The sequence below is a fragment of the Triticum aestivum genome, chromosome 7A (assembly GCF_018294505.1).
Source record: "Triticum aestivum cultivar Chinese Spring chromosome 7A, IWGSC CS RefSeq v2.1, whole genome shotgun sequence".
Taxonomy (NCBI): Eukaryota; Viridiplantae; Streptophyta; class Magnoliopsida; order Poales; family Poaceae; genus Triticum; species Triticum aestivum.
The window spans coordinates 735,489,233-735,497,383 of NC_057812.1; positions in this window are offsets into that span (position 1 = coordinate 735,489,233).

The following is an 8,151-nucleotide window of genomic DNA, read 5'->3' on the forward strand; positions in this document are numbered from 1 at the left end:
CACACACACACACACACATTCCGGACGACACTTTTGATGACCCCGATGTCGAGAGCATTGAGCAGGAGGAGGAGCCCACCGAATCGGAGTTCAAGCATCCTGGGTGTGAGGAGGAGCATGACATCATCGACGGTGATGTTAACGACGACGTCGTCGCCACCGCCGAGGACCAGACTTAGATTGAGGGTCTGTCTTGTGGAAGCCTGGTTTGGACGATAGTATTTTGGTTGTAGCTAGTATGGAAAGTTGTCTCACTTGTACGGTGTGTTTCTAGCGAGGATTGACACTTACCAACCATCAGAAGAATTTGCTAGATTAGCAGTCAGCGCCAGCTGTCAACATTTATCGTAATTGGCAGAATAGACTGTCTATCTAGTTCCCGCATCCAGCATTGTCGGTTATGATTAATGACTATTTACATCAAAATTTCATATTTCTTTGCCACACATATTCACAAGTAGATGGATGAAAAACTCAAAACCGATTATGAAGCACCAATTATCTCTTACATCAAACTATTTCATATTTATGTGCCACGCACATTCACCATATACGTGGAGCTACAGGTCACCAACGCAGATCAGGAGAATGAGTGTTGTTCATGTGACCATTCACATCTCACACAATAATTCCTGTAGTACTTTATTTAGTACAAATTCCTGTAGGTATGTGTGTGATGTGTGGCACCTTGGGTGGTAGCCTTTTTGTCCCACATCCTTGCAAACATGCATAATTGGGCCTCCCTGTGTGCTAGTAGTGTTGCACATGCCATTGGGCTTACCTATGCGATCACGGGTGATTTTACACCTGATTTGTACAAGTGAATGCATGCCATATAGGTTTCACTAAAGGAATGTCTTAGCTATAGCATTTGTTAGGCAAAAAAAAATCTAGAGCATTTTTATTTCAGTACCTAGTATATAAAGCATGCACATGTATATTCAATTATTGAACCGTTGTAACATGTGGTACACATTTGGACCATAAAAGAGCTTAAAACATCGTGATAATTATTTTTTGTCCGAATCATGCTAATTATTTGGTGACAAGTGACGTGTAAACATTTACATACTTTAGAACTTTTATTTGTGCATAGCTAATAATAAGCTAGATATTTCTAGCACCATACACATTAGAGATCTATACAAAGATATTAATGCATACACACAAGGATATATACATTATGTTCATGCGAATATCCCAAATTAGTCCCCGAAAAATATGCAACTTGTACTTTTCTTATTTTCACACATTTTATGGGGAATGGATTTAAATAAATCTTTAAGACGCTTTCTAAAAACATTAAGAAATAAAGTTACTTTCATTAACTCACTAACGTGGTTTTAATTAACCTGAATACAACAACTCGAGCATAAAGAATAATATTGTTAATAATTATTGACATTATCATCTAGTAAATTATTATAACTTATTTAGTAATAATTAATTGTGATGAGAACATTGAGTTGATAAGTATAGAAGTTAAATATAAAACAAGTATCTATGCATTACGATATTTGAGGTAATAAGTGACACACATGTGACATACAAAATATGATACCACATTGCATTGATGATTTCATGACGAGCTCCTGTTTGCTTTTACTTTACTTCCATCTTGGGGCCAGAGGCCATGGGAAGGCCTCTGCCATCCTCAGATGGGTATGTTTGCGTCAGCCACTCCCATCTTAGCCGCAGCAGCTCCAAGTATTGCTAGCTTATGTCAATCACCCCTAGGTATGAGCACTCTCACGCAATCGTCTCCCTCTCCGACCGCGTCCATCTCGGAAGCGTGCGGAGCCTATCCTACACGCTCAAGGTGGAGGACGGCAAGAATTCGCGCACCGATCACCTGATGTGAGAGTATCTCCTCTCCGGCGGCGCAGACATCGTCCCCGGCAGGGGGCGACCCCGCATGACGCCGAGGTGGCAGCCACCAAAGCCCTCCAGAAGGCAACCACTAAGGCCCGTAGGCCGCCGCCAAGGCTGCCAAGGCATAAGACAGGGCTGGCAAGCAGGGCAGAGCAGGAGGCCATCAAGGCCAGGAGGGCTGCTACCAATGCACTCTGAAGAGCCTCCTCCAAGGGTCACGAGATGGCCACTGCCAATACAGCAACGACGGCTGATAGATCTTGTTCACTTGGTTGAGGGACTTCACTTTGTTCTTTGGAAGCGTGGGTCTTGCGTTGGTGATGGTTCTACTTATGTAGAACATTGTCCTTCTCCTTCGACCAGAAGGGGTTCCTCAATGGGGAGGATTTGACCAACTCCCATTCTTCTTATGGCTTGGGGAGGGATTTCTTCACCTACATCATAAAGACCACTTTGCTCCACTTGGGAGCTGTTAGTTTCATCAAACTCCACGTTAAAAGTCCCCTCAATGAGTCCATTGGACTTGTTGAGGACACGGTAAGCATGAGAGTTTGTAGCATAACCAAAAAATATACCCTCTTGAGTTCTAGGTTCAAATTTGGATAAACCAACACCTTTCTTGAGAATGAAACACTTACAACCGAACACCCGCAAGTACATGAGGTTGGGCTTGTTAATGGTAAGTATCTCATATGGAGTTTTGTTCAAGCCCTTGCGGAGGTAGAGCCGATTAGATGCATGACATGCAGTGTTGATGGCTTTGGCCCAAAAGTTGAACGGAGATTTTAATTCCTCCATCATGGTCCCTCCCCCTCGGCCGGCACCGGCGGCTGCTTTTGCTACCCCTCCCCACTCTGTGGGCATCGGCGGCTGCTCCTCCATTGCTGGCACCAGCACCCAGCTCGCAAAAGTGTCTATTCTCTCATGGAACCAGTTATACGAGGCACAGCAAGTTGAAGGTGAGCCACCATTCAAGAAGATGAAGTGGGTTGACTCCGGCGGTTGGTTCCTCGATGCACGCCACAAGGAAAAGTTCGGAGGATCTCCTTGCACAACAGCCTGAACCCTAAGCTCAGTATGCAAAGACCTATAGCACCTCTTGTGGTGTGCTTATGTGTGTGCAAAAAGTTTGGAAGTTCATGCATGCGTTTTAATAGACCGCATAGTTTTGGAGTCACTGAGTGGATTACTGTATTGATAATTTGAACTCTGGAATTGAAGTTCTTTTTTGTATCTTTTCCAACCGGGCTCACACCCCTTTCCATTAATTGCTTAACTGAAATACATCAGTCTCAGACATTTTTGGAACAACATTCGGGAATCTCTAGAGTTTTAGAATAAGCAAAAGGAGACCGAAAGGGGAGAGAGAGTTGGAGCATCAACAGGAAACCCGCAATGGATGGCTCTAAAATGAACCGGCCACCACGGGGCAAAAACCTGATGACACCAACCATCTCAAACTCACAAGAATAGCACAGCGAACTACCCCCCACACCCAGGGGGCGAAGCATGAGACCAACACCAAAAGACTTACATAAAGCTCAGCCGGCATCACACCCTAGTGAGAACTACCAAGCATCTAAGACACCTACCCAGATCAAGCATCAAGCATCGGCACCACCTCCCAGCAAACGCCTGCCTCCAGCAACAGAATGATCCGCCAATGCCGTAGCCACACGAACCATCTTCTGGACCGCTGCCTGGACGTTTTCCTTGTCAACCCCCTTCAGTAGAGCTGACTAGTACATCAAAAAGGAACAAGCAGTGAAAATAGCCTCCAACGGAGAACGAATGGTACGATTCTCAAAGGTCGCTTTGTTACGAGTGCACCAGATCCCCCAACATATATCAGCAATAATGGACATATAATGCCTTTTGCCCCTGGGAGATACTTGTACAGCCAAGCCCAACTATGCCAAAGATATTTGGGACAGCAGGATGTACCAAAAGCCCCCCAAACCGAGCGAGCAAATACACACCCAAAGAAAAGATGATCAGTGGTTTCCACATCTCGGCAAAAGGAGCAAGTTGGATTTCCCGGCCAGTTTCTTTTTCGCATATTGTCCCTAGTAGGGATGGCATTTTGAAACAATTGCCAGAGAAAAAATTTGATCTTCAATGGAATCTTAGCTTTCCAAACCCACTTGTAGTCAGGTCTTGACAGGTCCTTTTCCAACCACTCACACAGAGATTTTGTGCTGAAGTTCCCCTTACTATTAAATCACCAAGTAACCTGATCAGGTGACCTATTCAAAGGAAGTTTTTTAGCCCCATCTACCACACCAGCCCACTTATCAGCTAGCTCAGCAAAGAGGTTACGCCGGAATCTCATCACAAAGTTATTGGCTACAAATTTAGCCATGGTACAGTCTTGCTCCTGACAAATGTCAAACAGAGCAGGGTAGCATATTTTCAAGGGGGTCTCAAAGAGCCAAGGGTCATGCCAGACCCGAGCCAAATCTCCACTATTAATATGGATCTTTCTGCCCTCCATATACACCTCTTTAACCTTCATAATGGCTTTCCAACAAGGGGAATCATTGAACCGAGTCTGCACATTAGCCACCGTCTTACACTTAAAGTATCGGTCCCGCACAATATCTTGCCACAGGCCCTTACCAACCTCCAGTTTCCACCACCACTTGACAGGGAGACTGATATTCTGCTTATGAAGATCCTTAATGCCCAATCCCCCTTTTTTCTTGGAGAGGCATACCCTAGACCACTTGACCCAATGGTAAGCCTTTTTATTCTTTTTCTTCCTCCAAAAGAATCTTCTACGATGTTTATTCATTTTTTTCAATGAACGTTTTGTTAAGGAGAAACATAGACATAAAATAGGATGGAATCCCATCCAGACTAGAATTAACCAGCGTTAATCTAGCTCCGGAAGAGGCAATATAACTAATCCAAGCAGCTAGCCTTTTGAGAAGCTTAGCATCTAGGAAGTCCCAGTCCACCATTTTAAGCATAACATATGTCACCGGGACCCCCAAGTATTTCATGGGGAGTTTGCCAACTTGACAGCCAAACATTTCTGCATATAGTTGTTCAATATCATTGTCTCCACCAATAGAGAAAACCTCACTCTTATCAAAATTAATTTTCAGACCCGACATTAGTTCAAAAAAATACAGCAGCAGATTAACATTCACTGCTTTGTCCACATCATGAGAAAAGCACAACACCATGTCATCTGCATACTGCAGAATCCCAACACCCCCCTTCAATGAGGTCGGGGGCCAGCCCTTGAAACAGATTATTTTTCTGAGCAGCCAGGACCATCTTGGTCAGGCACTCAGCAGCCAAATTGAACAAAAAAGGAGAGTGTGGGTCCCCCTGCCTAACCCCTTTGGCACTTTTATATAGGGGCCAAGTTCATCATTTATCCTAACACTAACCATGCCATTACGAAGGATTTGTGATATCCATCCACACCACTTGGCACAAAACTCTCACTTGGCATGGCAATCGAGGACAAAGTCCCAATTGACCTTGTCGTAAGTTTTTCAAAATCTAGCTTCAGGATGATTCCAGTTCGCTTTTTCACATGAGTATATGCATAATCTCATACAATGATAACACACCATCCATAATGTTCCTCCCCTTTATGAAAGCATTCTGTTGAATGCTGAAAAGTTTGGGGGCATAAACACTAGCTCTCCTATCCATGACTTTTGTGATCAGCTTATAAGGGCAACGTAAAAAGCATATTGGTCTATACTGCTGGATTTTGTTGGCTGTAGAGATTTTGGGAAGGAGGGTGATGATGCCATAATTTAAGCATTGAACATCAAGTCTACCCTCATAGAACCACTCAAACAATCTAAAGAGGTCTGCACACACCACTTCCCAGCAATGCTGGTAGAACTCAGCAGGAATGTTATCAGGACCAGAGGCACGGTTAAACTCCATAGCAAACAGAGCAGATTTAATCTCCTCAAGGGAAAAAGGTCTAGTCAGGTCCTCATTATCACAGGGTGATATTTTTCGTCATCAGACCATAAGGGGGCATCAATACTACAAATTTTGCCAGGAGCAGGGCCTCCACGGCGATTTAACGCTTAAAACCGTCCGATTGCGTCTCTCAACGCTCCTGATCGTCCTGTCATCCCACCTCACCCCACGACCTTTTCTACCGCTCCAACTCGGGCTTCCCGGTCGGCCCAACGTTAATGGGCTGCTGCTCCGGACAGCGATATGGGCGCCCTCTCATTCACGGATGCATCGTAATGCCTGATCGTGAACACACGGTTGCGATCAGCGCATGGCTATGGGAGCGCGCGTGGGGTGGGGGTGTTGCTCGCCCAGAGCCGGCGGCGGTGGAATTATAGCAGCGAGGAAGCTTTACCGTTCCCCTTCCCTCCGTTACTTCATTATTAATGGCAAGTTACCTGCGGTGGTCGAATCACTCTCCCCTGGCCTCCCTTTTCTGTTGAACTGCCATGCCTTTTGTTTTGGCAGCACATCTTCCTCTATCCCGTCCGCGAGCAAGCGATCTTGAAACCTAATGGCGCCCTTTCATTAGCGGCGGCAGCACACGGCGCCCATTTGTTGGTGGCTCCTCTCGCCCCCTTCCATGACAGTACATATCTGCCGCCGTCCGCCCTCCACTCTCGTGGCTACCTTGCGTTTGTTTGATCAAATGAATCGATAACAGGTTACGCATCTAACATGTGCACGACAGGTTGTCTGGTGCTGGTTTCTTCGAGATGGAGTCTGTAAAAAAAACTCTCGATTTCTGTGATTGATTCATGGTGTTTTGGTCTTGTTCTCGCTGTAGTTGCAGCATCCTTCACAACCACATATTGTACCCAGAAGGATGCTTCACCAAGGTTAAGTGCCATGGCGTAAAGATATCCATTCCTCGCCTTGCATCACAACTGCTTCTGCCCCTCTGTATATGCATGAACAGGCCATCCAACTTCTCGATTCCCCATTGACCCGAATACTTGGCCACCATCGGTGCTTGCTTATGACCTGGTCACTCTTGCGCCGAGAAGAGGCGACACAGGTCGCAAACAGGCAAACATAGCAACACTGGACTCATTGATCTCCTTTCCCCGTCCCAAGTATGTGATAATTGGGTTCATCTTCCCAATCAGTGTCTTTTAGGAGGCTGCGGCGGATTTTTGTGTTGCGCGTGGATTGTCCAAAGTTAATGGAATTCACTCACGGCCTCGTGCCTTTGGCCCTGTTACCGGAGGAATTACATTGAGAATTATGCAGTTGAACAATGCAAGGTACATGTAACATCAACTTCAGACCACTCATTTTAACCTCAAATTGGTGATTTTCTGTTCGTACATACTTATATTTCGTTGTTACTCAGAAGTAAGAACGCATGTTGACCTCTTCGTTCCTGCTCGTATGTGGTGTAATGTGTTTTCTATTCATGCAAAAACTACCAAAGGATGCTTTGAAACCTTAGTATTAAAGGATTTGGTTTTACTCTGTTTGTGCAACAGAGGGCCTCCTATTTCTCAGAGAAAAATCTGCCATAGCCAAGAGCAGAATATCAAGATTTCACTTGCATCCACAATCACAGTAACTCTTGCATTTTCAGATTTAACATCTCTTTAGCTGTATGCAAAACTGCAGCGTTGTCCGCTACACCTGTCTGATTAAATCTGTTTCCTCACTGAGGTTGCCTAGGAAGAATACATGTCGAGATTGTCAAATAGAAAATGGATTCTACCATGCTTAAATCACAAACAAACATAAATGTAATTCCGGTTATGTAAAAAATTCACTCATCATTGCTTGACAAAATTTATCTTTGATACGGCAATCCAGATACTTGTGTTCATAGGGTATTCACTGATACATGGGACGCGGGTAGAATGAACTTTGATTGATCCTTTGTTTAGCAAGTCAGGACCGTTGGTTCAGTTGTTAACGCAATAAACTTTTGATTTCCACTGAATTTTTCGGCATACTCAGCTAAAGAAGAACCACTAAAGTTACCAAAGCCTCTGATTTCACCGCGCGACTATCCTGGAAAGGAAGATCTTTTGGTTTAATTGGTCCATTGAATTGCTTTACGTGGAAAAAGATAATTAGTCAATTTAAGCTGGTTTTGTTTCTTAATCTTTCACAGGTAGTTGATATGATGGATTGAAGCAAACTGCATTCATTGCTAGCTACTATGCAATTTATTTTGATACCAACTAAAGCTGTGTTGTTGGGTTCTCTGTCCTTGAATATGCTTCAGGCCTTCAGTGAATTATTGAACTATGGATACCTCTTCCTTTGCATAGGTAATCTTTTATGAATGTA